This window comes from Neovison vison, chromosome 8 (genome assembly GCF_020171115.1).
Source record: "Neovison vison isolate M4711 chromosome 8, ASM_NN_V1, whole genome shotgun sequence".
Lineage (NCBI taxonomy): Eukaryota > Metazoa > Chordata > Mammalia > Carnivora > Mustelidae > Neogale > Neogale vison.
Genome location: NC_058098.1, coordinates 1,247,742 through 1,275,107, shown reverse-complemented (window position 1 = coordinate 1,275,107; position 27,366 = coordinate 1,247,742).

Below are 27,366 nucleotides of genomic sequence, written 5' to 3'. Positions count from 1 at the left end.
GGGGGCTGCTCCCAACCCAGGCAACGGTGGCCTCATTGCTCCATGGTCACTTACCCGCAATACCATCGTGGGGCATCGACACCGCATCTCACACTGAGTAATGATCAGAGCCGGGGCTGAGGGCACGCTGCCGAGCCCTGATACCCCTCCGCGGGGCTCCAGGGCCTGTGTCTGCTCAGGGTCTCTTCTCTGTCTCAGAAGACATTCATGGGGGACCCAGGCCCCTCTTCCTGCGGCGGTGGGCTGTTTTAGCCTTGGGTGTCTACTGCTGCTCTCTTCTAGCCCATGCATTCCCGGCACGGCCTGTTGGCTGCCGTCCACGCTGGAGCATGCGGCCCTGGGAAGATCACTATGAGTCGGTTCCAGGAGGTGGGATTTGGGGGCCGTGGCCGTGTCCGTGTCCGTGTCAGTGAGGCGGACTCATGAAGACAGAGCCAGTGCAGGTGAGGCACAGAGAAGAGAAATCTCATCTTAGCAATACCTTTTACAGCCTTGATCAAGCCATACCTGAAACAAACATGCTCTGAACTTCCAGGTTGTGTCTTCTGTCACCTGCCACTGAAGGAGGCCGGCCCGTGTTCAGGCGGAAGCAGTGGGCTGGGGTGGTGCGTCACTGGTCTCGTGTGACCTGCGTCGAGCAGCAGAGAAGACGGGAAGAGCCCATCGTGAGAAAAGCCTCGGACAAATCCAAATTGAGGGGCATTCTACAAAACACTGGACCAGTTGTCCTCCCAACTGTCGGGTCACCAAAAAAAGGACAGTCTGAGAGAGAGCACATCCCAGCGGAGAGGAGCCCACGGGGACATGCTGACCCAGTGTCCTGTGGGTCCCGGGGCAGAAAGAGGACATGAGGACAGTAGTGAAGCCAGTTCCCATCCTGTGTTCCTTCGGGAGCCGCTGGGTGGTGTGGGGCATGTAGTGACCCCCCACACTCTCTTTGCAATGTTTCTCTAGATCCCAAACTCTTCTGAAATTTCAATGCATATTCAGAAAAGGAAGGAGAAAAATAAATCAGTATCTGAACGTTCCCTACAGAGGAGACGGTTTTGCAGAGACAAGGCAGACCATGCGTGTGCTGCTCCTGCCGCAGCTCTGGAAGGGACGGGCTTGAGGGCTGTGTAGCCACACGTGGGTCTGACGCCTTGTTGTGGGTGCGAGTGGCCCAGACAACCGCAGAACCCCACAGCAGGAAGCATACAGGTGCCTGGCCCGGGGGATGGGTGGACGGATGGGTGGACGCACACCGGGTTTTAGGCAGACGTACTCGGCAGGGGTTGAGAGCCATTGGCCACAATAGAGATGGGTTTAAATTCATGGCTGTTGTGCAGAAAACAGTGTGGGAGGAGGTGGGGGTGGGGGAGGTAGGGGAGAAGGTGGGGGAGGAGGCAGGGAGAGGGAGGAGGTGGGGGCAGGGGGGAGCAGCCAGCTGGGAAGGGCACCCCTCCTTGCCTGCAGCCTGGTGGTGCCTGGCAGCCTCTCCAGGCAAACAGGAGCTCGGCCCACATGCCCTTCCCAGCGCGCTGCTCCGCTGAGCTGCTGTGGGGCCAGACCATGCAGGCAGTACCGGGTGCTGCTGGCCTGTGTGGACCGGAGCCTGGGCCCCTGCCCCTCGTGGCTCAGGACACCGGGGAAGATCACAAGGTTGGCAGAAACTCCGGGTGAGGGGCTGTGAGGACCGTGGCCTCTCCCGCCCCATTGGAAGGAAGAGCTCGGGCAGAGCCAGCAGCCCCCTGGCTGTAGCCGTGGACGTGGCTCTTGCAGCAGGGCAGGCCGGCAGGCTCACCGGTGGCCGGGGGCTGCGCTGCTCGTCCAGCAACACCACGGCTGGGAATGGACGGGGTGGGGGTGGGGGGCGGACCAGAGGCAGGAGGGGCGAGCTCCGCACGGGAGGCAGCGTGGCCCTGCCCGAGGGATGTGGACTGGGCCGCCGCGGGGGTCAGCTTCTAAGAGCGAAGGAGAGCAGTCAGTGCGCTTCGCCCTGGAGGGGGAAGAGAGGAGGGAGGGCGACACCTGAATCCGTGAGACCTCCCGGCTGTCAGGCTCCGTGTCAGTCAGTCAGTCACTGCTGCGTGACAAGCAGCCCCAGGGGCAGGAGGCAAGGAGCATTTCCTCCTCACTCCCGAGTCTGAGGTTGGCGGGGCAGGGCCGGCCCAGCCGGGTCCGGGCTGTGGGCTGGGCCCCACCCCTGTGTGGCTTACTCTCCCGGGACCGGCGGGTGCTCCAGGCGGCCACGTCGGAGTGACGGCACACCCACGAGAATGCAAACCCGGCCCCACACACAATTCGGGCCTTCGCCTGGGTCACGTCCGCCAACATCTCATTGGCTGGTGGACGAGGACAGAAAAGCCTCCCACTGGCAGCCCCACACGGTGCAGGGAGCAAGGCGGCTGTACTTTCCTCGTGGGCGAAAAGGAGGACCCGCTCTGTGGCGGAGATGTCCATTAGGAAGGGCCGCTAAGAGGCTCCCCGCCCCTCGGTAGGTGCGAACTGGGGCACAGTGAGCGGCTGGTGGTGAGTCGCAGCTGCCGGGGGCTGTTCCCGTGGACAATGGCGGCTTCGTGGTCGTGAGGGTCCAGCCAAGACACCTCAGCGTCAGCCCAAGGATCATAAAGCGCCAAGATTCCCCATCGGCCAAAATTATTAGGATCGGAGCGCACCGGGAGCAGGACTAACACCGGTCCCAGGGGCCCTGCGCCGTCCCCTGCCTGCTGGGCCCTCTGCCGCTGCCCGCAGCCCAGGCATCGGCTCCAACGCTAACCATAAAGGCTGCTGTCCGGAAAGCTGCTGATGCTCGGGACTCCGGCAAAGAGCGAGACCGGCCTCCCACAGGACCCGGGACAGCTCCGACGTTCATCAGTTTTCAACTCTTGAAACAAAAATCGTCTTGACGTATGAAATCCCACAAGTCAGGTCTTCTCCACGCCGCCCAGCACTGTGAGCAGGGGCGTCCTTGCCTGGTGCGAGGCAGCCTTTGGTCTGGCCCACCACCCTCCGGGGCACCCGCCCCTCCCCGGCCCGCTGGGCGGTCCTCCAGCCGCAGCCCCGAAGCCCCAGCCACACGCCACGTGGGGAAGAGGATGCTGCCCCGGGCTCTTCCTACCTTCGTCAGAGACCTTGTGTGCGCACGTGGTGGTCGGCAGAGGCCCTGTGAGGGACCCCAGCCCCCGGGGGCATTGCCTAGGAGGCAAGAGATGAGCAGTTGGGGGAAATCATTCTCTCCAACCCCATGGACTGAGCCCAAACAAGTTTGCTCTGGGCGGTTGATGAAGATCCGTAGAAAAATTAGCCTCTACCCATTTTTAACCACGTAATTACGTTCCATCTGTCGACTCAGGTCACTACGCTGATTACTGACATAAGCATTTGAACCAAAGCTTAGCAGCTTCACATCACTGTGTTCCCAGACCCACCAGTCAGAGGAAATAGCGGGAACGTGGAGGAGCCGCGTTATTGCTCCGGGATGGTGAGTCCTTCCGAAGCGCCACAGGAGACGGACATATCTACCACGTAAGAATTTAAAACAGCTGATGGTTAAAGATACCATGGACCCAAATTAAAAGCAAACGGCAAACCAGGAGAAAGCGTTTCAGTGTGTGCCACAAAGGGTTGAAGGTGATCTCGTAAAGCAATATGTTCTGAAGGACCAGCACGGCCACAGGAAATGCGCAAAAGACCTGCACAGGGTCACGCAAGACGCAGCGCGGCCAGCGAGCCGGCGACCAGCGCTTCCCTTCACTGGAAACGGAGACGCCATGAAAGCATCGACGGCTCTTGGCTAATCCTCTTCAAACTGGCAGGTAATGTTTTAAATCATAAAACCAGTACTGGCCAAAGAACAGGAAAGGAGCCTCCATGCCCGCCGGAAGGAGTGTGGTTGGCGCTTCCGGAGCGCGGGCAGACGGGCAATGGGGGGCGCTTGGAGGCAAGGAGCCAAATTCATGGAGATACGTCCCAACCGCATACGTCCCTGCGTGCAGATTTGCACGCGGTAGTCACGACACCGCTAGCGCTGGAAACCGTCTACGCACGCGGTCCGTTCACGGGAGAAGCGTGTGCGGCCCCGAAAACGCTGCAGGAGCCAGGAGTGTGAGCTGCAGCCCACACGCCCGTGAGCGGCCGCCCGAGGAGAGGCTGTGTGTCTGTCCGAGGGCACACGGCACGGCGAGGCCAGTAACCAGGCTTCAGCTGGATACGAGGGCCACACGCGTCTTCAGAGCACAGCGTTACCTGCAAGAAGCCGGCTGCGCCGGCCGGCACCGGACAAGCCCTCCCAGAGGACAGCACGACACAGGTGGCGCCGGGAAACGGGGGCCGTCCCTCACAGAGTCCCTGTCTGACCCGGCTGCTGGACTGACGGGCGCAACCCCCAGAAGAACGGACAGGGTCTGGAGGGGCGGTCCGCGCGCCCCGGCTGTGTGCGCAGCAGCTGTTCCCGGAGCCGAGAGGCAGACGCGGTCCAGGGGGACATCGGTGCAGGAAGGGACCCGTGTGGTCTGTCCGCACGAGGGAATATAATTCAGCTTAAAAAGGCTAGGGGCGCCTGGGGGGCTCAGTGGGTTGAGCCTCTGCCTTCGGCTCAGGTCATGATCTCGGGGTCCTGGGATCGAGCCCCGCATCGGGCTCTGCTCGGCGGCGAGCCTGCTTCCTCCTCTCTCCCTCTCTGTCTGCCTCTCTGCCTACTTGTAATCGCTCTCTATCAAATAAATAAATAAAATCTTAAAAAAAAAAGACTGACAAACACCACGCGGCTGGAGCTTGCAGACCGTCTTGTGAGTGGAGTTAGCCAAACACAGACACGCGTGAGCCCCGCGCTCCCAAGGTTACAGAGCAAGGTCGCCCTCCGTCCACAGCACTCGGGGGAAGCCACGGCTGCTGAGCTCAGCAGGGTGTGACCCCCTGCCAACCGGACGCCTCCGGGCTTCCGCTCAGGGCCTGCGCTCTGGGCCCCTCTCTTTGCTGACCTGCTCCCCGCGGGACGCCTGCAGACACCAGTGAAGATACCCCAGGGTCCTGGGGCTGCTGGAGTCAGAGGGGCCCAGAGCAGGACCCCGGCCCAGGCCGCCTTTCTCAACATGCCCTTAGGCTGGGCCACCAGTGTGCCCCTGAGCCAGGAGCACAGAGAAGCTGGGCGCTGCCCCGTGGACACGAGCCCCTTCCTTCGAGGGCAGCTTCCTTCTCAGCCACACGTCCCCAGAACGCTTTCTGGAACAGGAAGGAAGGGAGAAGACGGTGGTGACAGGGAGACAGGGGAGGTCCAGCCCTGGTCGCTGTCCAGCCTGCCCCGTGTCCTTAGCGGCTTTGGGCGGCCCCAGCATGGCTGGCCGGCTGCTTTCCCTCCCTCCTGAGTGTGTCTGCCTTCCCAGAGCCCAGCCGCGTCGTCCACGGGCACCTGCTCCTTTTCAGTGGCACAGAGAGGCCGTGTGTCCAGGGTCCCCGCTGACTCGGGCCGAGAGAGAAGGAGAGCTCGCCTGTAGACGGCAGGTCCCTGTGCCTGGCGTCCCTCAGTCTCTGGTCCCATATCTCTACTAGGGGGTGTAGCCAGGGCTGTGGGGGCCACAACGAATCTGAGACCTCCTGCCCCCTACAACCGGAGAGGTGCAGGCTGCCGGGGCGGAGGGTCCCGGGAAGGCCCCCGACTGGCGCTCAGCGTGGCTCTGTTGGGTTCTCTGTGCCACTGGGCCCCTGTGTCGTGACGACAGGACAGCAAACGTTAAAAAGACAATGGGATGTCAGCGTCCACCTGCCTCATTTGCAAGGTAGGGAAACCAAGACTGGGAGGAGCAGGCACCTCTGCAGGGTTGGGGAAAGTTCTGGTGCTGGTTCAGGACAGGCGGAACCGGGACAGAAAGTGAGGTGTTGGCACAGGGCCCAAGCGCGCTGTGGACACAGGTCAGCGGCCAAGGGTCAGGACGGCACTGGGCGTCTCTGCTCGGGACGTGACTGGCCACAGCCCCGGGGCCTCCAGCACGGATGTGCACGCACCGCCAGCTTCCCGGGCCCAGGGACCGTGTGGCCGCGGCATGTGGCGGGACACACGTGGGTCTGCCGTGGTCGCCCACGGACACCAGCCCCCGGAGCCTCTGCTCGCGCCTGACCCGCTGAGCGGCCGCACGCCAGCCCCACCACGACCGTCCGAGGCTCACGTCATCACTAGTGCGGCTGGGACCGGACCTCCGCTTGCCCAGGACGTCCACCAGCTCGGGATCAAACAGGGCAGCGCAGTCGTCCGTGTGAACAGTACCCGAGCGCCGGTGGGGCCGGGGCGGCCCGACTCGCTGGGTAGAGTGCCCGCTAGAATCGGCGTCTCCCGCTCTGAGACTCTGTGCGACCCGCCAGGCGACGGGCGCCCTTGCTCGGCAGCCGGGAAAGCGCTCCGGGAGCACTGCTCTGTCTCGGTGGAGCCCGGTCAGACCCAGTTACTGGGAGACACCGGCCCCAGGGCTGGGTCTGCCTGGGTCCTTCCCCCCACAGTGGCAAAGAGGCCGCAGTGCTCCTGGGATGTTCCCAGCCGGCTCCGTGGCCAGCCGTCCAGGGCCACCCGCCTCTCGTGCTTGGACCTCAGCGGTGGCCCACGTGGGACAGTGGGCCCTCCCAGTTCCTCCACCGGCAGCCTGGACGCGTGTCACGTGAGCGGGCCTGGAGAGGGCCCGTGACACCAGCCGGACCTGGCTGTCGGCCCTCCCTGCAACGCTCCCTCAGCCCGTGGGGAAGACGGTGCTCACGCGGGAACTGGAGGGCTCGCCCGGCCCACGGGGTTTGCAGGCGTCCCCTGTGGTAAGCCCCAGCAGAGACGGGTCTGAGCTGGGGGGTGGAGGGGGGAGGGGGTGGGGGGGAAGGGGGGGGGGGGCACCAGGGCCAGACCTCCATGCCGTGCCCTCTGAGCCAGGAGCGCCGTCACCCGAGAGGCCGGGCAGCTTGGCTGGCCTGGGTCAGGAGCCCACAGGTGGGCAGGAAGAGAGGACGGGGGGGGGGTGGTCTGCGCAGCAGGGAGGGGGCCGGCCCCCAGCGTCAAGCCTGGTCTGCTGCCTAGAGACTCACACAGCCCTACGTCCCTGATTGTGACAACAAACTAAAACAAAGGGACCAACCCATTGTCCGATTTTAGAAAACGTCTCGGGCGCCTGGGCGGCTCAGTCTGCCTGAGCGTCTGACTCTTGGTTCCAGCTCAGGTCCTGATCTCAGGGTCGCGAGATCGAGCCCCGTGTCGGGCTCTGTGTTCCTGGGAGTCTGCTGGAGGTTCTCTCTCCCTCTGTCCCTCCCCCTCTAAAAAATTAAAGTAATAATAATAAATGTTTCTTTCTTTTTTTAAAAGGCAAGGCCTCGAGGCTGCGTTTCCTGCGTGGACTCGGGCCAGGAGGGCCTGCACGTGGGTGCAGTGGGGTCAGCGCTGGCAGCGGCCGAAGCCCGTCTCCGGCTCTCCAGGGGCCTTGTGCTCTCCCCTGCGTATTTGTGCGGGTTCATGGTTTCCCGAGCCCGACAGGGTGGGAGGCTCGGCCTGCGGGAGGCGGGCAGGACTCCGGACGCACCCGCCGTGGCCCTGCTCACAGCGGCCCTGCTCACAGCTCTGTGTGCTGGTCTGTGCGTCTCAGCCCGCGGTCTGGGCCAGTGCGGGACACGGGAAGGGAAACGTGACGGTGACAGAAACTGCGCCAGTGACAGCCAGGTGGCGAGCTTGGGAACGAGATGGGCCTCTGCCTGTTGGGGTATGTGACGCGCGTTCCAGAAGGAGATGCTTTAGGAACGTGAGTGGAAAGCCACCTTCTTTCTCATTTACCCGGAGTCAGGGCTGCGGGGAGGGCTGCCGGCGCCTTCCTGGCACTTCCATGGGCCGGCTGGCCTCCAGGGGGACACAGGAGGGCTGGGCACCTCAGCGCACCTGGGACACGGGCACCATGTCCCACGCCAGTGCGTCCCGGCTGCTCTCTGGACGGGCACAGCCCTCACCCCTGCGTCCTCTTGCCGCCCACTCCCTCGAAGCCTGTCCCAACCTGGGACAGTAGGTCCTGTGCCTCAGTCTCCCCATCCGCCCTGCCTGGCCACAGGCAAATGGGGGCAGAGGCCAGAGGTCTGGTGGCACAGAGACCGGGGACTTTCCCGGGGAAAGATTTATGGCTTATCAAATGTTTCCACTCCAGGTCCTGGTGACGGTCACGGAGAAACCACGGTGACCCCACATGACCTGCTGTTTCCTGAGCATGGAGGCCTGAGCTCTGAGTCATGCTGGTGTCATGGTGCCCCTGGAAGTGGCCTTGATGTGAGGGAGATGAGGCCAAGCCCAGCCCCTTCCCCAAGGGCCCATGTGGCACAGATGAGCCCCCCTCCCCCGAAGTACCCCACAAGGGGGAAGGGAGCGGGGTGGCCCCCCCACCTCCCTGCACTCGGACAGCTGGGGGCCAGCAGGGGCCACAAAGGAGGGGTTGGCGGGGGCCCCCTCCATGCTGGCTGGTCCCCGGCACAGCAGCCTTGCTCCTTACTGGGAATTCTTTTTGGGGTTTCGGGGTTTCGAGGAGAGGCCTCCAGCCCCCACGGAACCCCCAACCTGCGGCCGCGGCCCAAGCCAAAGCGCGGCCCGACCCGCACCGGCAATACGCTTCCACCAGGTGGCGCGGGGACGTCCCCAGGACTGGGCTGGGCTCCCGCGGGCCCCGCACCTGAGGAGCCCAGGCCGTAAAAGCAGAAGGAGACACGCATGTCGTTTTGCAGGAACCAGGCCAAACTGATCTCAATGGTACGTCCTGTGTCATCCAGTGTAGCCGGAGTGTGCCACTGCCGCGTGTCACGGACCTGAGGAGCCGCGGGGCGAGCCCCTCCAGCCGTCGAACTCCCCCGTCCCACGGCCGCGGCCGGTCTCCACTCACCGCTGAGTTCTTGCCGGAAATCGCCGATCCTGCTCAGATGTCCCGGAACGCAGGAAAGAACATTCCTTTGCCAAAGTTATTCCAAACATCCTTAGACCTTCTCGTAACCGAACCGCCATTAAAATTCAGATCTAACTTAGGGGGGCGCGCGGGGGGCTCCATCGCTGGGCGTCTGCCTTCGGCTCCGGTCGTGATCCCGGGGCCCTGGGATCGAGCCCCGCACGGGCTCCCTGCTTGGCGGGGAGCCTGCTTCCCCCTCGCCAGCTCCCCCTGCTTGTGCCCCACCTCTCGCTGTCTCTGTCATGAATAAATAAAAAATCTTTTAATAAGTCGAACTGAATTAAGGTTGAATGAAAGCAGCTGCGCCTGCCAGGCGGCCCCGGGTGTGAAAGGCCGTGTCGCCGACCCCACCTGCAGGCAGCCAGCCTGGGTTAGTGGCCATGAGGTGACACTATTGGCATTCTGAGGGACAAGCAAGGGCCCCAAGACCACACGAGCTGGGGTACCCCGTATGGCCGGCCGCCCTAGGAGACCCACTCCGTGGGGGTTCCAGCGGACCTGACAAGTCCTGCAGGGAGAGGTGTGGCAGGAGCCCCAGGAGCCCCGATTCTGCCCTTCTTCCTTCATCTCCTCTGCTTCTGCGGCAAGTCCATGCCCCCCACCCCAGACAAGGAAAGCAACACTCCCAGGAGGCAGAACAGACCAGGGCTTGGATTCTTCCCGGAGCCTCCAGAAGGAGCCCCAACCTGTGCACACCTCAGCCGGGAGGCCCAGGCTGAACTTGGGCCTGGGGCTGTAAGACCATGGGTGTGGGTCATTCTCAGCCCTGGAGTCACGGTGATCTGTCACAGCAGCGGTGGAAAGCTCTCACAGCCTCTGCGGGAAGGACAGTGAGGTCACGGGGCCCGTGGAGGGCTTGAAGCCGGGAAGCGATCCCAGTCTGATTGGTGCTCCGTGACTGCGAGCTCCCACTGGGATGGTGGCCCCAGGGCGGCCTGGGGCGCACATGGCCCCGGCACACGGTGGCACCGCTCTGGCCACGGTGCAGCCGGCGCCCATCTTACAGCCGGGCAGACCTGCTGGCCCTCGCGGCGGGTGCGGGGTCGCAGAGCCGCACAGGTGCACCCTGGGGGCAGTTCTGGGCCGGCCCCTCCCGAAGCCTCCAGGCTGAGCCGCCCCCTCGGGGATGGTGACTTCCGTTCGCATGACTGACCTCGTGTTTACCTGTCACTGGTGTGTACCTGACACCAGGTGCTTTCACAGGGTGGTTTACCTAGGGAAGGGCTGGGGCAGGGGTGCGGCTGCTGTTTTCGTCAATTCAGCTGGTCACTGGGGTTTCCCGAGACTTCCAGAAGGGGCCCGCGTATGTCCGAATGCGCAGCTCCTCCTCTCACGGAGGACGGAGTTTCTCCAGCACGAGCCGGCTGGTGTCTGTGAGCACAGCCTGGGACACAGCTTTCCAGCTGCACAAAACCCGGAGATTGGTTGGTTGGGTTTGTTTGCGTGTTTGTTGGGAGCTCGGTGCTAATAAAGTTACCAGGAGTCCACGCTTCTCCTCGCAGGCTGAGACCAGCCCGGGAAACGTCTCCCTCGGACCGGCCCGGGCAGAAACTTCCCTTGCTTCCCGGACTGGTAATTTTCCAGAGTCGAAACTTTCCTGTCGAGAGACAGGAAGGACATTCAGCCGCTGACAGCTCAACCAGAAACGTTTGTGCCGGACCAGAAGTCACAGCCGCCCAGAGCGGGATCCGGGACGTGACTCGGCAGCGGAAGGGATGCCAGCGGAGTGGGGGGTGCTCTGTGAGGCGAAGCAGCGGGCAGCCGCCGCTGGGGGAGCCGCGGGCCAAGACGCATCTGGAGCCATGGTGGGCGGGGTCAGGCTGTCAGGTCAGGCTGTCAGGCTGTCAGGCTGTCCCCCACCTTCAGACCATGCACACCCTGGCCACATGTGAGCGTCCCTGACTGTGGACAGAACATTCCAGGGAGGACGTCCAAGTGGCCAAGGACTTAGGACCCTAGTTGAAGGTGCTAGAGATGACGGCTAGACGTAACTCGTTCCCAGGTCCCATTGGGTGGAAGATCCAGGGGAGACAAGTGTTAGAGGATGCTGTGTCCTTCCAGCCTGAAGGTCTCGGGACCCCGGCGCGCGGTGCAGCTGGCGGTGGCTGTGGGGCTGAGCTCCGCCCCCTTCCCCGAACCAGACCAAAGCAGATGTGCTTGCTGAGCGAGGGGGTCCTTCTGTACTTCCAGGCGCATGGCGGGAGGTCTCCTCCTGCCCGGGGTGGGAGGGACCGCAGAGAGAGGGACAGGAGTGACGGTCTCTGGTGCAGGTGGCAGACCTGAGCCCACGGCGGCTAGCTCACTGGCTCCTCTTCCACTGGCCTGGCAGCGACAAGTTCAGCCTCCCCAGGGCACCCCCAGGGGCTGCCAGGGACGGAGCCTGGGCCCTGGTCCCCGGGCGTTCATGCCTGGGCCCACGCCCCCATCTCAGAAGTGGGCTCAGCCCCAGAAGCTCCCGGAAGCAAGCTTCCTCTTCAAAGGAACCTCCAGGCAATTCTGGTTTTGGATATTTCTTTTTTTGCATTTGGATATTTTTAAGGGAAGTTCTTTATTATCGTCCCAATATGTCACTATCAAAAAAAGGGAAATGCCTGCCACACCACACACTTTCCGGTTTCACCAGAAAGAGCAAATGGAGCAGGACTGGGCGGGGCGGGCACAGGGAGCCTCGCTGCAGATGCGGGGAGACGGTCCTCGCCTCCCCGAGACGGGCATGACGGCTCCGTGGCTGCGACACGTGGGAACACGGAGGACGGCGTCCCGCCAGCAGCTGAAAGCCACCGGCTGGTCAGCACAAAACCCCGCGGGGTCCACGCGGACGGCGGCGCCCAGGCACATGCTGCGGCATCACACACGCAGAGGCCCCAGCCTTTACTTCCTCCCCAGAAATGAGGTCAGAGAATGTTTAATGCAAGTCCCATGGTAGGAGCTCAGTTTCCCCATTTCCAGGTAACTGACTGCCTGTGATACAGAGTGGAAATACAGAAAGCGCATTCCTGGTGTGTGCCCCGGGCCGCAGGGGGCAAGCCTGGCCATTGTCCGGGGCCAGTGAGAGCGAGCGGGCCAGGCACCGAGGGGCAACGGCTGGGGCCTGTGAGCGCTTTCCGCTCCACCATGCGCAATGGAGTCCCACTGCTTCCATCCTTTGGTTTAGAGCTGAATGCCACCCAAAACCAAGACAGAACCAAACGCAACTGTGAAAACCCGCCCTGGGCAGGCCACCTTCCTGCCCACCCAGCCTCAGCGCCTGGGACAGCAGCTGCCAGGATGCATTTCCGGGTGGGGTCTGGTCCTGCCCAGGGTGTGGTTGGCATGGGTAAACAGTTCCGAAGAAGGGAAGGAGCAGGCCAGCCACCCGCTGTGACCAGGCATGCATGCGGCTAAGGGCAGTCGGGGCTTGAGACACAGGATCATAGAGCGGGATGTTACAAGAGACTAGAAAGACCGTGTGCCCAACGCCCCCTCCTTCCCAGTCTTCTCCCTGCCGAGCCCACACAGAGGGCCCCCAGCTCCGGTCTCAGAAAAATGCCACCAAATTATTACAGATGACATTGCATTCTTCACCTCCAGGCCTGACTATCCTCAAAACCCAGAGCTGTTTGTCCAGCTTCTGACCTACTGTCCTCTCCACCGTCACCGTCCCCGTCGTCACGACCATCACCATCTCCACCACCATCATCATCATCATCATCATCATCATCATCATCATCACCATCATCATCATCACCACCATCTCCATCATCATCATCACCACCATCATCTTCATCACCATCATCTTCATCACCACCATCTCCATCATCACCATCATCATCATCACCATCATCATCATCACCATCACGGCTTGTCTATAAAGCGAGGGAGCATCGCCCTACAAGTGGGATCCAGGAAGCAGAGACAGGCCCAGAGAGTGTTTTTGTCACTGTGAGTGAGACCTGGACGGAAGGAAATCAACATCTCCCGGGCCATGGAGAGACACAATTAATGAAGTGTAGAAGGAAAATATTTATTAACCCTCTTGGGGTTTTTCCATTTCCCTGCTCGGAGGCAACCAGCTATGAGTCACTCATCTCTAGAAGTTGAGTGAAGCAGGCGGGGCGGCCCCAATCTCACTCAGCCAAGTAGGCTGCCTGCCGTCCGGAACCCCACCTGATGCCACCGCCCCGTACCAGCCCCTAAGCCTGAATATCCCTCTGCGTAGACACGCACGCCTCGTTCGTCCGTCTGTCTGTGGATGGACCGTTGGGCTGCTTCCCTCCCCCCGCTGGCTGGTGTGAGTGGGGCTGCCCTGAACGTGGGCGTGCTCCTGTGACTTGAGCCTGCCTGCCCATCTGGGTCAGCCCCTCCCCAGGGAGTTACACCTCGACCCACCCAGAAGCTGCCAGAACCTCCCATAGGGGAAGGGGTGAGGTGGGCACCTTCTCTGGGGGTCCTTAGGGGGGAGCGAATATCGTCCTGTGGATGCAAAGCGTCCCCGTGCAGCCCGTGCTGGAGTTGAGATGGCAGGAACGCGTCGGAGGCTGTGGTCGCGGCAGATCGGGAGCCCGGAGCTGGGAGATAAAGACGGGGGTGGGGCACCAGTCCACCTGGGCAGAGCTCTAGTGAGGAGCAGGGTAGAGAGGGGTAGGGGGGAGGACAGCGAGAAGAGGGAGGAGGGAGGGAGGAGGCGGAGCAGCCTGTCTGAGGAGGGGGCTAGAAGCAGGAAGCCAGCCCCCCCGCCCATGGGTGGTGTGTTGACCGAGGACGGTGGCCGGCCTGGCTCAGGACAGAGGCGAGCGGGAGGGACTGAGGGGGTAACTGCTGGGTGCCAGGGGCCACCCAGGGAGTTGGCCCCAAGCGGGAGGACGGAGCCCATCCTCAGAGGCACAGGGTCACGGCGGGGCGCCCTCCTGAGCTGGGCAGTTCACCAAGTTCCTATCTCTGGCTGCTCCCAGGGTACCAGATGGGGGGCGGTTGGCTTTTGGGGTGCCTGGGCCCCAGCGCATTTCTCAAGACAGAGGACTAGGTGCTTCACGGACCAAGGGAGGGTGTCCAGGAAAAGCCAGCACGTCCCCCTCCCCTCCTCCTGCAGCCCCTAGGCCAGCAACAGGCGCCCTCCCTCCTCTCACTAAAGCAGGGGCCACATCGGAGGGACGCAGCTGCCGTGCACGGTGCTCACACGGACACTCGTGTGACAAAGGCCCGGCTCCCGTGTGATGGCCGCAGCAGCTCCCCCGTGACGTCCCTCTGCTCGCCTGTGCCTCCTTGGTCCAGGCCTCAGGAAGCGCGTGCCCAAGGCTGTTCCCCCCACGGCTAGGGCAGGGAGCCCACGGCCAGGGCCGATGTCCCCTGTGCCGGCTCCCTCGGGACAGAGAAAAGCGGGGGACAATCTGTGGTCTCTGCGTCGACCAGCCTGCCCCCGTCTGCACCGGTTGTGGCCGTCCGCAGGAGGACGGTGACAGCACTGGGGATGAGGAGGGTCAGCGGGGGAGATGTGTTCACAGTGTTACCCGAGGATGGCAGCCTCTGGAGCTGCGCAGAGCCCATGCTGTTGCTGCCCAAGCTCAGGACAAAACAAGAAAAACAGGGAAAGCAGCTGCCGGGCAAACGTTTCTCCTTTAAACATTTCCTGTAATGCTGTGGTCATGTTGCTTTTGCAATAAATAAAATTCCTGAAACGGGAGAAGGCAGAGAGCGAGAGACAGAGTCAGAGACAGAGACGGAGAGACAGAGAGACGGAGGCGGACAGCGGGTCACAGAGGAAGGGGACAAAACCCTGGCAGGGAGGAAGGGCAGTGGGACCCCTAAGGAGGCTGCGGGACATTCTGGCTGAGGGGACTGGGGGGTCCGGGCAGCCGTGGAGGTGGGACACTGGGGAGGGACACGGACGTGGGCAACACGCGATGAGACAAGACGGAGGGAGCGGCGGCGGTCACTCTCCCGACACGCTGAAATGCGCAGGGGCTGTCACACAGGTGCCCAGCCCGGCCCCTGGCCGGCCTCCAGGAGGTCCACCAGGGGACCGGCGGGGCCGGCAGCAGGCAGGGGTGAGGAGAGACAGGGGAACGGGAACACTTGGGCCCACAGGTCCCTATGTAAGACGGGGACACCCGGGAGGGAGCACACTGGGGTCCAAGGAGGTGGCCCTGGGCCAAGGCTGAGGTGGGATTCAGCCGGAAAGACCCACACGGACGTCCTCCTGGGGAGCACGGGGAGGTCCGTGGCGGGTCTTGGGAGGCAGAGCCAGGAGGACTCCTGGGCTTGGAGCCGGAGCCCGGGCGAGCCTGCCTCCCAGGCTGGGTGGGCAGAGGGAGTGGAGAAGGACGTCGGGCACGTCGGCCTCAGAGGGCAGGGGTCCGTGTTCCCAGCGGGGAGCATGGCAGGGGCTGCACCAGAGGATGTGGGGCCCAGGTTTGGAGGTGACCTCGGCGGGCCCACGGGGAGCCCGAGGGGGGGTTTGCGGGAAGCATCTCTGAGGGCGATGGCTTGTGTGACTGCAGACAGGGGCCCTGCAGGCCCGCCCTTGGGGGGCCGGGAGGGAGGAGGAGCCCCCAGGGGAGGGGCAAGGGAGGCCGGGTGCCCCTGCAGGTCCTGCAGAGCCTTGAGCCACCCCTTTCCTGTGACGGGACAGGCCATCTGGGATCCGGAAATTAAGCCAGATCTTCAAATCCCCTCGGGGTGTCTGTGTTCCTGGGGTTTAAGAGAACTTCCAGTCCTCTCGGCGAGCCAGAGAGTACCCTGGGCTGGGGAAAGGGCTCGGCGGCCACCGACTCTCAACTCTCGGGGACCCTCGGAAGAGCTCTTCACCACTACGGGGTCTCGGGGGTGTTCGCTCACCTTCCCCAAGGACCCACCCGAGCCCACCCAGCCCCCTGGTCCAGCCTGCCCCTGCTTGGGGCAAGAAGACACCGGCTGATGGGTCCAGGGGCACCTGGGATGCTGGGGCAGGACTCTCTCCCCAACCCCCCCAGGGGTCCTTCTGGGGGCATCCGCCAGCTGCTCTCTGATCACAGCCGCGCTGCTGGGAGAGAGTCACCCAACCCTCTGCCCCCCTGCGTGGCTCTCCAGGGACACATGGCCTCTCGGGCCAAGTCCCAAGTCAGCTCGTCCCACGAGGGTGGAGGGTTGCTCTGGGCTAGAAGGGTCTTCTCTCTGCCTGTGCCCCTTGCTCCCCCAGACTCACGCCTGGCCAGCTCCCAACGCCACGGTCCCGTCTCCCTGCAGAGCGCGGCCCCTCCTCCGTGGGACTGCAGCCCTCTGCCCTTCCTCCACAGGGGCCACTGGTTCCCAGGGACAGCGGCGTGCGGTCGGCCGCCTGAGGTCAGCCTGCCTCTGCCACCCGCACCTGCCGACTTTGCCCTCCCCAGCTACCCCAGAGCGGGGTTCACGGTGGGAGAGCAGGCCTCCCCCACACAGCAGCTCCCCTGTGGGAGGGAGCCGTGTAGTCCAGGACAAAGGTCATGGATGGGGAGGAAGGTGACCCAAGGGCTCAGGCCACTCACTGCTCTGGTTCAGCCAGACCCGTGTCCGCGTGACCCAGGGAACAGACCCCCCTGGCCAGAAGCAGTTCTGGGAGCAAACAGAAGGGACCTGGGTCTGGCGCCAGGCTGTGGACGTCCCAGAAGTCTCCCAGGGCTGGGAGAAACCGAGGCAGCCCCTTGCGATCATGTCTCAGGAAGGTGTGTCCCCTCTTTCTCACCCCGGGTGCCTCGCTCATGGCCTGGGGGGTCAGACGCTGCGTGGCCCAATTGCTGGGAGGTGTGCCGCCTGGGAAACACCAGGGCGAGGCCTAGGCCCACAGACAAAGACCTACAGGGCTCCGAGAGCCGGCTTCCAGGGCGGGGAGAGGCTTCCTGGAGGAGGTGGGCTGGAGACGTCCACAATGGGCAAAGAAGGAATTTTCAGGAAGGACACAGTGGTGTGTAAGCACGGGCGTGGGACGGCCCGCGGCGTGTCTACGGGGCCGGCGGGGCCGGCTGGCATGGGGAGGGCGACCAGAGCAGGCAGGAGGGCAGGGCAAGGGGCCGGACACCAGGCAAGCAGTGCGAGCTCCAGCCCCAGGCCAGTGGGAGACACAGGTCAGGGACATTGGACGAGCCGGGCCAGGGCCAGTAGGGCACGGGGGTCTCCACAGGCATGAGGACAGGCCCCCCAGCTTCACGGTGGGCACGCAGGCCCCTGTGCCTTTCCCTTCCTGGGGTCTTTCGCTCCTGTTCGGTCAACGTCCTGGGGAGCAGCCTCGGCTTGAGGGCACGAAGATGCGGAGGGCAGAGAGTGTCGGGGAGAGCTCCCGCCCGCGCCGTCCGCGGTGGTTCCCGGCAGCAAACCGTGAAGGCAGGCCGGAGCAGGCCTCCGCGTAAATGTTGGCTCTGTGCACGTTTGCCTTAAATGTCTGCGACACAGAAGCACCTTCGATGCAAACAACCTTGCCAGTCAAGGCAAGGACAGGATTCATGAGTGACGGGATTTCCGTGGGTCCCCGGGAGAGCAAGCTGGAAGGCCCGACCCTCTCGGGCCTTGTCAGGGGGGCCCTGCGCACACCTGTGAAGCTGCCAACAATCCCCCTAGCTCGAGGTCGTTCCGGAGGAAGGGCCCTGCCAGTGCACCCTCTGACCCCACCCCTCCCAGCCGGGGGCCAGGCCCGGGCAGTGCGGATGCCCTCTGGCTGGCAAACACAGCTGTCTCTTTACAGAAGCCAGCGCCAGAAGGGGATTCTTACGAAGGTCAAATGATCCTTCTAGGGAAGTGCTGGCAGCCGCCCCGGGTCTGGACAAGGGCAGGGCTCCGCAGGCAACGGGGGCCCGGCCGCTGTCTCCCCGCCGCTCTGGCATGCTGGGCTGTGGGGCTGCCGGCACAGAGGGGTTCCCCCCACTCTGCGGGGCCTGCCTCTCCTGGAACTGAGAGTGCCCCCCGTGTCCTCCGAAGCGGTCCTCCGAGCTTGGGGCCGTGTGGTCCTCCTCCACCCACACCCTCGTCTCCGTGACTGGCCTCTGAGCAGTGACCGGTCCGCCGGTGGCCTCTGCGAAGAATGCGGCGTCTCTGTCCGCTGGGGGAGGACCAGGACACCTGCAGTTGGGCCACGAACCTGTCCCAAGACCCGGAGAGAGTTTCTTTCTCTCCTCGCTTCCGAGCTCGGGAGGAGACGTCTGGCCCAGACGTGAGTTGAGCGGAGAGCCGACAAACGTCCACGGAGAGGGCGGTGACAGCAGAAGCCTGCACACTTCAGTGCTTTGGGGTTTGGGGTGCCTCTAGAGATGGTAGCCAAGGAGAATGACCATGAACATGAACCTGGCTTGTTCGGAGTCCCTGGAGGCGTCTTGATGCAGGGCCAGGCATCCCCCTGGAGGACCACAGGGGAGCCGGTGGAACTTGGGTTCTTTCTTTCTTTTCCTTTTAATTACTTCCGCTCCAGACAAAACCCCGCTGGGATAGACATTATTGAGTTCAGAATGTTCCAGGGCATTTTATCAGGCTGCTCTGGTTCTCAAAGCCTGCTGGGCTCCGTGGGTGACCTCTCGCCAGCCTCCTCCCTCCCTCTCTAAGGTGCGGTGGCTGGTGGACAGCAGGCCGCAGCCCGCTCCCACAGCTCCAGGGGCCTGGAGTCTGGGCCGGCACCCAACCTGAGGCACCACCCCGTCCCTAGGGGCAGGCTGCACGGGGTGGGTCTCGGGCACACTGGTGCCCCCCGGGCCTCTCGAGGTGCCTACGCCCTCGTTAGCTTCGGAGAACCGACGGCTGCAGTTTGCATTAATATGTCTGAAATGTTTGCTCCTGATTTACCTTTCAAATCGTGCCGGTGGGTGAGTGCCTCGGGAGGGTTCCCGGCGCAGAGCCTGTCCCGTGAGAGGCTCAGCCGGACAGTGCTGGCGGGGAAGGGCCCTGAGCCCAGGCTCCCTGGGGGCTGGCGCTGCTGGGAGGTGGACGAGAGCCCTGTCGCCAGGACGGTGGATGGAGACAGGACCCACAGAACCCGGAGCGGCAGTGAGTTGCAGGGGAGCTGCTCCTTCCCTCCTTCCTCATCCCACTTGCTGTGGACAGTCTCCTGTCCCTCGGCGACAGCCGTCACTGATGCTGTCTGACGCCAGCCTTTGGCAAACAAGGAAGGAGCAGGTCCCGGGCTCAGAGCTCCCAGGTGGTAGTGCTTGGCTAGAAGTGAACTCTTGTCCTTTATCTGGTAGATGCTAGCCTCTCTAGCATAACGACGCGCATTTACTTCTTTAGAAAGAAACGTACTGTTTCAGTAAAATGTGTGAATTGTTCATGTAGATACGTCTCAAGGAATAAAATCCAAAGTGAAGTCTGGGAACAGTGAGTCCAGTGCTGCTCCTGACGTGTGAAGTGCTTTCCCACCATCAGTATCGGAAGGTCAACCCGCTCCGTTCACACACTTGCCGTGACGGGGACCTCACTACCTACCAAAGTGATCTCCAGTCAGCTCCACTGGGAAATGCTGCTCCCAGCAGGCTCCTCCCCGAGGCCAGGTCTGCAGAGCAGCTCGCCGGCCTCTTCCAAGCAGACAGGGAGGTCCTCCCGCGAGTCCCTCATCCTCAGAGAGAACGTCTCCTGGGAACGCTGTTGGTGGCTTTTCCTCTCACACGGTGGGGCCAGGAATGGAGGCCGATATGCCAGGAGTGGCCAGACCTCGCCCCAGCGTCCAGGTGTGGATGTGTGCATGGAGGCAAGGACAAAACCGGCGGGGGGGGGGGCGGGCGGGCACGAGTGGGCAGCAGCTAACCCTCTGAAGGCAGAGCATTTCACAAATAACCGAGCAAATGTGGATGCGTCCATGAGCCCCAGCACCGCCCCACCCCAGCCCCCACAGGAAGAGTCAGCCCACGTCTCCTCGGTGGCTGCGCAGGCCTCAGGCTCCGTGTGGCCCCGCAGCAGCCCCCGATCATGCTTTGGTCGTGTCTTCCTTACCCAAACCCAACTGCCGTCAGGATTTGAACACACCCGCGGCTGACTTCTGCAGACTTCTTTCCTTTCCTTTTCTTTTTCCCTGTATTTTGAGAGAGAGCGAGCACACGCACGTACAAGCGCGGTGCAGGGGCAGAGAGAGGAAGAGAGTCCCACGCAGGCTCCACGCTCGGTGACGAGCCCAGCTCGGGCTCCATCTCATGACCCCGAGATCAGAGCTTTGAGCTGAAATCACAGGGTGATCTCTTAACAGACAGACCCCCACCCCGCCGCAGGAGCCCTAGATAGACTTTTTCTAAAATGAATTCATTTTATGGACACTAAAAGGGAAACCTTGTGGGGCATCAGTGTGATCTGCTGTTGCTGTACTAACGGGGCAACCCTGAGAGGCCCTCTCTGTGGCTCGACCGGGCCCCTGCCTCAGTCCACCTACTGCCATCAGGGACCTCGGAGGAAGTGTTGTCATCACCCCCGTTGTACAGATGATGTAACTAGACCCAGAGAAATTAAGCAACGTGTTGGAAGTCACACAGGGGAGGACAGTGTGAGGTTCGGAGAGGACCTCCTTCTGGGGGCCCTGCCGCCTCTGGTCCTGCCCTGCTGCGCCCGGCACAGGGACGGTCATTCCAGCCAGGAGGCTGCGGGCAGTAAGGGCTGGGTTCCCCGGCGAGGGTGCTGGCCTCACCGCGAGCCAGGGTGGGCCCCCAACGGGCATCCCCCCTCCAATTCCCGGACCCCAGGAGGCGTCGCGGAGGCGCACCCCGGCCGGCACCCCCGCGCCGCTGCCCTGCCCCCACCGGCCCGGGTGGCTTTTCCGAAGGGTTGGCGGGAAACTTCACTTCCTCTCACCCTCGCCTCAGGTCTGACTCAGAGACCCAGTCGCCACAGGCCTGGGGACGCCGCGGCTCGGCTCTCGGCTTCCGGCCTGCAGCTTGGGGCCGCGGCGCCTTGGAGCGTCTCGGGGCTGCGGAGGGATCTGTCAGGGGCAGGCGCTGAGCCCGGGCCCGCGGAGACCTGGGGACCCGCCCGGCCCCGCCGCCCCCGCCGCCCCCGCCGCGCGCGCCCGGGGCTGTCACTTCGGGGGCGGGCCCGGGGCGCAGGGGGGCCGGCCCAGTCCCCGCGCGGCGCAGCCATTGGCCGGGGTGGGCGGGGCCGGCGGTCGCTGCGGGGCCGGGCGGCCCCGGCGGGGATGAATGGAGCCCGAGCCCCGCGCCCGCAGCCGCCAGAGCGCGGGGCGCAGCGCGGCGGCCGGGAGTCGGGAAGGTGAGTGCTCCGGCGGGCGCGGACGCGGGGCTCGGGGCGCCATGGCTGGGGCGCCGCCCGGGCGCGCCGGCCCCGGCCTGCTGACGTCTGGAGGGCGGCAGGTGCCCGCTGACGCCGGGCTGGGGCCAGCGGGCTCCAGGTGGCGCCGCGCCGGCGGGGCGGGACGCAGGGCACGGGCGGTGCGCCCCGCGGCCCGGCTGCCTCTGGGAAATCGGGGGCAAACGCGCCTCCGTCGCCGCCAGCGGCCCGGGAGGAGCGGCGGGGCTGGTGGCCAGGGCAGGTGGCTGGGCGCGCACGCAGGCGCAGGCCCCGCGGGTCAGGCCAGGGACGGACGCGGCTCCCCGGGGTGCAGAGGCGCGCGGCCTCCACCTGCGGCAGATCGGCTGCGGCTGAGTCCAGGAGGAAATCGTCAGGCGCAGAAGTTTCTCGCGGGAGGCCGGGCTTTGTTCGCGCCGGGGGCGCGGCACACACGTCGCGGCGGGGGAGCGGGCGGAGCCTTCCCCGCGCGCGGGCCACGCGGGCCGGCGCCTATTCCAGCCCCACCGCGGGCAGCCGGCGCCGAGCGGGGCTGGGGGATCCGGGCGCCCGGGTGCGGGCAGAGGGTGGGGGAGGACGGAAGCGAAGATGCCGGCCCGCTTTAGGCACCCTGTGGGCGCCCTTGGCCCCGGAACGGGAAGCCCGAGGCGGACGCCGGCCTCCCACCTTTGTGGCGGGCGCGGGCAGGGCGCACCGAGTGGAGCCTGCGGGGCCCTGTGGGGTCAGCGCCACGAGGACAGAGACAGGCAGCGAGCACGCGCTCCCTCGTGCGCGGGGGGACCTGGTGGCGGAGCCTGTTCTGGAGGCGCGGGGGCGCCTCAGTACTTTTCCGCCCAAAGGAACCGCTTCCCATCGCTGCACCACACCGTGCTTTTTGGGGCCTGGGTTCTTCTCTCCCCCCCTCCCCCCGCCTAATCCGAAACTGGCTTTATTCAGTGAACCCAGACGGGGACGCCCTGGGAAATTTCTGTCGTTGCCCGCGGGGAGTGGCGGGGTTCCCAGGAGGGGAAGCCTCTGGTCGTAGCAGGATCGTAGCAGGAGCTGGGGCAGAGCTGTTCAGGGAGCAGGTGGACCGGACACGGGGCAGCCAAGTGCTGTGAGCTCTCAGCTAAGCCGCACACAGCATTTGACGGCCGCGCTTGCTCCCGTCTCACAGGGGAGGAAACTAAGGCAAGAAGAGATCGGGGCACGTGCCCGCGGGCACACAGCTAGTATGTGCTGGAGAGGCTTCAGTCCAGCTTTGGGTGACTCCTGACACTTTGCAACTCTGTACCTGGTGGGGAGAAGACAAGCCGGGTGAGGCTGGCCTGGCGGACAGCAGTGTGGCAACGGGTGGGGGAGGCTGGGGAGGCTGGGGAGGCTGGGGCCGTTGGCCCGGAGGGCCAATGCCTGTGGGATACAGGGACGGGGCCTCTGGGGAGTGAGCCCATGCAGCCAGCTTTCGCAGGAGCTGCGAGGGGAGGGGACAGCAGGTCCTTGGGGTCAGACCCCCATGGCGGCCCTGCCTCAGTGCTGTTTCCTGCCGGGCAGAGCTGCTGGGCACGGCCTGGACATTGTTTATGGGGCTACTTCCCTCGAGGGTGGCCATGGCCTAATCTGCCCGGGGTGCGGCCCCTTGAGCAGGTCCCTGAGCAGGTCCCAACCAAGTCCCTCCCGGTCTGTGGTGAGGTGGCTGGGTGTCCGGAGGGTGGGCTCGACAATGGCCAAGTGAAGGGGGGTTTGGGGGCTGACGTTCCATCCTTGTCAGAGGACCCAGTTCCGAGGGACTCCACTCGACTCGTCTGGCTGTCCCTGGTCTCCGGCGGACCCTGCCTCAACAAGCGGCCGCAGCATCCTGAGCTCTTGGTCTCTGTCTGGCTTCCAGGCGACCTAGAAGGGTTGGAGCGCATTCATCCGGCTCCCAGTTCAACAGGGCTGAGCCCGTGTCGGTGTCTGGCTTTGTGGGCTCATGCTGACTGTGGCAGTTTTGGTCCCCAAGGCCTCGGCGTGGGTCAGAAGGGAGCGGTGCGTCTGGTACCGCGACGGGAACCCTCAGAATCTCCCGGCCACGCTTCTTTCTCCGTTGGGGACAGAGGCCACAGAAACTGAGCCACGTGGCCTCCTGTTTTCAGGTGTGGCAAAGAGCCCATTGTCTGCTTTTGGAAGGGGACACACAATAATCCTGAGACACTCCCAGCTACTTTTGTTCTGGGACACTGAGCTGCCTGTCTGACCTCAGCATGAGGGTGATGTGTGGAGGCCCACTCTGGGGCAGGGCCCGGTTTCCCCCACGATGGATGGTCCCCGGGCCCCTCAGGACCCCACCCCAATGAGCGGGCAGGAGGCACCAGCTTGGTCTCTGGCAACCAGGGCTTTTGTGGGGGCGGGGGGCGGGCCCTGGGTCCTATTAGCAGGGGAAGAAACTGGCCTGCTGGGCCCCGAGTCACCGCCCCTCCTTGGCTGGTCACGGGGACTCTTCCTGCCGCAGGCCCTCGGCCTGCTGTCCTCAGACACCCCTCATTTCCCCTTGGTGGCCATGGTGCAGGCCCCTCCCACCAGCCTGACACGGAATTAGCCTCTCGAACCACAATTCTGGGGGCTGGTGGACACGCTTTGCAAACCACCTGCCCTTTGGCAAAGGTGGTCCCTTTGCGGCAGGCGAGGCCCCCTGAGGACCAAGCGCAGTGTCGGGAGGGTCACAGGCTCCTGGGCCGGGGAATTGCCCACACGTCCTCTCCACCTAGGGGTGGCTTTTTCTCCATGGAGACTTGGGGGTCCTCAAGGTACTGCTCCTTGGCCCAACGCCAAGTCCTAAAAGGACTTGGGATCTGCTGGTCTGAGAGTCACCCATTCCGGCCCCACGTTTATGTGCGTCCTGGTGGTCGGCCTCTCATAGATGCCCTTGGGCTGGTCCTTGGACCCACGGGCCTAAGACGTCACCCAGACCTGGCTGACCCTGCCTGTGCCCAGACAGGCCCATTATGGGGCCGCTGCTCTAAGCCCTGTGAGGCCCTTCTGTAGGTCTCAAGTCCCATGAGCTCCACGTGGTGCCCAGACCCACTAGCAGGAGAGAGGCATATCTCCCTCCTCCCCATGATGCCACATTCTTGTTAGGATCGGAGAAACGCAGACACAGAGAGGCCTACCACCTGCCCAAGGTGGGAACAGCTGCCTGGCACAGCGCAGCCCTCTCTGTCCCCTCCTCGGAGCAGTGTTATGGGTGCGGAAGACGAGTAAACCTGCGCGTGCCTCTCTCTGGCTCTCCTGCCCTCCCCATGTGTCTGCTTGCTGGTGGGGACTGGGCGGGGAGCAGGAAGTCTGGGCGAGGGGCAGGTCCTCCGTCTCTCTCCCGGACAGTCCTTCATTGTTGGCCTCCATGCAAAGTGGCCAGCTTCCCGCCCACTCAGCTCTGCATGGTCACTAGGCATGCAAATACGGGGGGCCAGGCACTGCTGTAGTCACCCCAGATCCTGCCACCCGGTATCCGCTCTCTAAGTAGCTTCGAGCCCCTTCTTCAACAAGCAAGAGCCTCCCCCCCCAGGGTGGGCCTCGGTGGCAGGAGAAGAGAGCTGCCTGAACAACCTCCATGGGTCACGGAGAGAAGGACCCAGGGTCGTGGCGTGGGGTGGGGGTGGGGGTGGAGACCCAAGGTCACAGTAAGGGGGAAAGTACCCAAGGTCACGGGGAGGGGTTGGGGAAGGACGCAGGGTCACACGTGGGGGGTGGCAAGCAACCGGGGTCATAGGCAGGTCTGGGGAAGGACCCAGGGTGGGAGGGGGCGAGGGCAGGAGCAGGACGGAGGAGAGGGTGGAGCCTTGTGGTGTGGGAGCTCAGGCTGGGGCCTCCATGTGGCGTGTGGCACATGTCACGGTGACATGGGCTGTGGCTGTCAACCTCGGAGCAACCAGGGGCGGTCGGAAGGGGTCCTGCTGGCTGGAGTGTAGGGAGGAAGCAGAAATGAAACCTGTCCGTGCCCCAGCTGCCACAACCCCAGCCAGTGGTTCCGGAGGGAGCCTGGGGGCGCCCTGGTCCCAACATGGAGGGCCCCTGCTTCCCCCACCCTGGCCCCGGCCTCCCCGGGAGCGTTTGCTGGGCCAGAGCCAGACTGTTCCTGGGAGCCCAGCAGAGGAGGACCCGCTGTTGTGGCGTCAAGGGACCCTGGGAGCCCGGCAGAGGAGGACCCTGCGCCCCTCCCACCTGCTAGGTCTGCAGACAGCCCTGCGCAGGCATCTGTGGCCAGCAGAGGTGGGCCCCCCTGGACTGAGACCAGGGCCCTGCTCTCGGAGATGGGGCTGTGGCGACCCACCCAGGGGCCTGCTGGCTTCTCACCCAGCAGCTGCCATGGGGGCCTATGGGTGGGGGTGGGGTAGGAGGAAGTGGGACCCGGATTTCTAGGAGCCTAGTGGCTCAGACTCTGGGAGGTGTGGCTGACAGCCAGGCCAGTGTAGACCCGTGGTCTCCTCCTGAGTGAGCCTGCGAGCACACGTGCACACACACACACACACACATGCACATGCGCGCGTGCACACACGTGCACACACGCGCTCACACGCCCTTGCCCCTCCCACTGCAGCCCCAGGTGCAGAGCGTCTGGCCGGAGGCTCCCGGGAACACATTGTCCTTGTGGCTAGTCCCCAGGGGGCTCCTCTCCCCCCCGGAACAGATGGAGGCCTCCTTGCTGCGGTGGGACCAGGGACAGGCCTGGAGGGTGGGATAAGGTCCCAGGACCCCGGGCTCCCTGGGAAGGAGCTGGAGAAGAGGGAGGCCGTCCAGGGTGTGTGTCTCGGGTCTGGAAAGCCGTCCGGGGCTTCTGCAGGGACGCTCACAGCCTCGCTGTTCCCCCACGACGGGGACAGCAGCAGCGAAGGGCCGGCCCGACGTGTGAGCTGCACCCCAGACAGAGCCCCCAGCCCACTCAAATCATGGGGAGGTAGGGGGCTCCTTCCTGCTGCTGGCATTCCCATGGAAGCCTTGTCCCTCATCCTGGGGCCGCACCCCTGGCTCCGTGGGGAGGACCCGCCCCCCGAGACAGGCGTGTGGCTGAGGACTGGGCCACAGAATGCTTGTGAACGGCGACGGTGGCAGGGCAGGCCCTGGAGCCCTCCTGGGGCCCCTGCAGGCCAGCTCCGCCTCTCGCCTCTGCTGGTTCTGCTGTCCTCACGGCACCAGGACCGCTGGCCGCTGGCACCAACGTGACTTCCCTGGGCGTAGGGGGTTGCGAGCACCTCACGCATAGGACCAGGTCCTGGAGGTCCCCAAGGACGGGCCTTGCGGACAGCAGGTGGTAGTACGAAACCACCCGCTGCGTCCCTCGGGATTCTCCGCGGGAATGGTCAGGAGGAGAGGCAGACACACAGAGAGACATACGTATCTGTACGCACTTAGATCTTTCTATGCATCTCTTTATCTCTCTATAACTATTTCTATGAATCTATATATGTTATTTATATTATTCTATCAATAAGTTATAATATAATAATATAAATATATATTGTGTAATTATATTATATATAAATTAATATATTATATGTTATAAAATATAAATAATGCGTTATGAATATTATATTTTTATATAAATTTCTATATTATATACAAATACGCATATTTTATATATTTATAGATTATATATCAGATAAAGATTTATTATTAGAAACTTGGCCCATGCAGTTACGGAGTTTGGTGGGTCCCCCGTCTGCGGTTGGCAGCCGCGGAGAGAAGAGGTAGATGTGCCTGGTCGTCTGGACCTGAGCGCCGGCTCGAGACCCACGAAGAATGATGTCCTGGTTCCAAGGTAGCCAGGCAGGAGAAATGCAGGGAAGGGTTAGCCCTTTGCGCTATCTCAGCGTTCAACTGATCGGACGAGGCCCACCTGCGCTGAGTACGCCAATTCAAGTACTAATCTTCTAGAAACATCCTTGCAGACACACCAGACTGACAGGTGGGCCCACCGTCCGGCTGCATCAGCAGTAGCTCCGGGCGGAGGACGGAGAGGGGTCGCCGGGTGGGGGAGGCCCCGGGGCTCTCCGGGGAGGGTACCTGTGGACGGTACCTGGAGCCCCCGAGGGGTAGGGGCAGCCTCTCGGCCTGTCCTTCCTGCTAAGCACTGTCTGTGGCCCTTGGCTCCCGTGGGTCTGCCTCCTGCCTCTGCCTCCTGCTGCATTGCCCGGCCCGCTACTCCAGCTCGGCTCAGCACCCACTGACCATGACGTCGGCCCCCACAGAAGGTGCCCACCGGGCTTCATCAGCAGGTGGAAAGCAGGCACACATTTTGTCCAGA